Source organism: Malus domestica, chromosome 11 (assembly GCF_042453785.1).
Source record: "Malus domestica chromosome 11, GDT2T_hap1".
Taxonomy (NCBI): domain Eukaryota; kingdom Viridiplantae; phylum Streptophyta; class Magnoliopsida; order Rosales; family Rosaceae; genus Malus; species Malus domestica.
In genome coordinates this window covers 33,406,717-33,409,840 of record NC_091671.1, presented here as the reverse complement: position 1 = coordinate 33,409,840, position 3,124 = coordinate 33,406,717, and positions in this window count along the sequence as shown.

The following is a 3,124-nucleotide window of genomic DNA, read 5'->3' as shown; positions in this document are numbered from 1 at the left end:
ATGTACAACCAGTACTCTAATATCATTTGGTAACTTGCCACTCATGCCACCAACCAGGTGATGAAATGTACAACCCGTACTCTCTTTCATGCCACCAACCAGGTGATGAAATGTACAACCCGTACTCTAATATCATTTGGCAACTTGTCATTCATGCTACCAACCAGGTGAAGAATGAACTCATCCTCGTGCCACCAAACAGGTGATGAAATGTGATGAAAGGTGATGAAGGAACTCACCTTCGTACCACCAACCAAGTGATGAAAGCAACTCACCATTCATTCCACCTATCAGAAGACGAGTGGTACAACTTGTACATGTGAACTCCTAGCATTCACAAATAATCAAAAACCCTCAAGCTTGACAACTCAACTAGGGGAGCACTTATGCCCAACAAGAGTTATAGTCACCAACAAAGTCTTATTGTAAGCCAACAACAACTTCAGTGCATGGCATACGAAGATCAAACTATTCAGCCCTATTACATCTGCTTCAGACATTTCCCCTCTGTAACAATGCAAACACTATAACTCGTAGAAAGTTTCACACTCTTGATCAAGACACTGTGAAGCAAAACCAATTTATGGTGCCTACAAAAGCTTCATCAAAGGAGTTCAACCACAATTCTCAAAACCTTTACACACTCTTGATCAAGACAATGTGAAGTAAAACCAATTTATAATGCCAATAAGAGCTTCATCAATGAAGGGCAACCACAATTCTCAAAAGTTTCACACACTCTTGATCAAGACAATGTGAAGCAAAACCAATTTATGGTGCTAACAAGAGCTTCATCAATTGAGGACAACCACAATTCTCAAAAGCTTCACACACTCTTGATCAAGACAGTGTGAAGCAAAACCAATTTTATGGTACTAACAAAAGCATTATCAAATGAGTTCAACCATAATTCTCAAAAGCTTCACACAGTCTTGATCAAGACAGTGTGAAGCAAAACCAATTTATGGTGCCAATAAGAGCTTCATCAATGGAGGGCAACCACAATTCTCAAAAGCTTCACACAGTCTTGATCAAGACAGTGTGAAGCAAAACCAATTTATGGTGCCAACAAAAGCTTCATCAAATGAGTTCAACCACAATTCTCAAAAGCTTCACACAGTCTTGATCAAGACAGTGTGAAGCAAAACCAATTTATGGTGCCAATAAGAGCTTCATCAATGGAGAGCAACCACAATCCTCAAAAGCTTCACACAGTCTTGATCAAGACAGTGTGAAGCAAAACCAATTTATGGTGCCAACAAAACCTTCATCAATGGAGGGCAACTACAATTCTCAAACCTTCGAGGCAAATTCAAGACTGTTCGGAGCAAATTCAATTTATATGGTTCATCCAAACCTTCAACTACTACAAGGTGTGGCTTGCATCATAATCTCTTGCTCAATAGTGTGGAAGCAAAATTTGTATATGTTGTCTCTCCCACATTTTCAAATTTCCAGTTTCCCAAAAAAAAAAAAAAAAAGAAGGAAATTCAACAAAGCTTCATCAATGGAGGACAACTATAAATTCTCAAAAGCTTCACACTATCTTGATCAAGATAGTGTGAAGCAAAATCAATTCGTGATACCCAACAAAGCTCCACCAACAAAAGCTTCATCAATGGAGGACAACTACAAATTCTCAAAAGCTTCACACTATCTTGATCAAGATAGTGTAAAGCAAAATCAATTCATGGTACCCAACAAAAGCTTCAACTCCAAAGCTTCACCTACAAAGCTTCACCTACAAAAGCTTCACCCATAATAGCTTCACCCATAAAAGCTTCACCCATCACAAAAGCTTCACCTACAAAAGCTTCACCCATAAAAGCTTCACCCACCACAAAAGCTTCACCTACAAAAGCTTCACCCACCACAAAAGCTTCACCTACAAAACCTTCACCCACAATAGCTTCACTTACAAAAGCTTCACCCATAAAAGCCTCACCAACAAAAGCTTTACCCACCACAAAAGCTTCACCCACCACAAAAGCTTCACCTACAAAAGCTTCACCCATAAAAGCTTTACCAACAAAAGCTTCACCCACAACAAAAGCTTCACCCACCACAAAAGTTTCACCCATAAAAGCTTCACCCATAAAAGCTTCCCCCACCACAAAAGCTTCAGCCACAAAAGCTTCCCCCACCACAAAAGCTTCACCCACCACAAAAGCTTCAACACAAAAGTTTCACCTACAAAAGCTTCACCTACAAAATCTTCACACTATCTTGATCAAGACAGTGTGAAGCAAAATCAATTCATGGTACTCAACAAAGTTTCAACCTCAAAGCTTCACCTACAAAGCTTCACCTATAAAGCTTAAAATATATATATATATATTTTCAGATATTCGAAAATTCAAAAATTCGTAAATTCAAAAATTCAGAAATTCGGAAATTAAAAAATTCAAAAAAAAAAAAAATTGTCTTGGCCTCCTCTTCTTTGAGCCTAACAACTTTCATAACAAATATATATGAAGGAAGAGTTTTGGGCTACCACTTAGAAAGGAAAATGGTGAAGTTTTGTTACTTTGGAAACTTTGCTACTAGCAAGACACCTCATTCGTCAATTCACTCGACCGGAGACTTGGGGGACTCCTACCATATGCTACTGCACCTTGATACTCGGAAGTCTCACGACCACTCAGTGACTTGGATTTTTTTCAAGTCTTCAACCTAGAAGTTTTCCTCACTCGAGAAATTAAGGGAGCACTACCTCAACCTACATGCTTCACTCACAAAGCTTCAACATACAAGATTCAACAAAAGGAAAAATTCAAAGAACTTAATGACGAAGGCCTTGGTGTATTTAACACAATACGTTGAAATGAAGCAAAGCTTGTTTATTGATATCTCCGATAAGTTACAAATATGTACATATACATGAATCAAAATAAACAAACAAGAGGGAGCCTTCACAAAGGTTGCTTAGGAGAAGTCTCAGCAGTGGGCAGAGCCCTAGAAAGATGAGGCACCAGAGGGTGATTATTCGGAGCCTTAGTATTAGGCAGAACCCCAAAAGGAGAAGGCACCAAAGGTTGATCATTTGGAGCTTCATTACGCAGTACAGCCCCAGAAGATAAAGGCAATAAATGTCTTTGGAACAAACCCACAAACCTCTGATGAT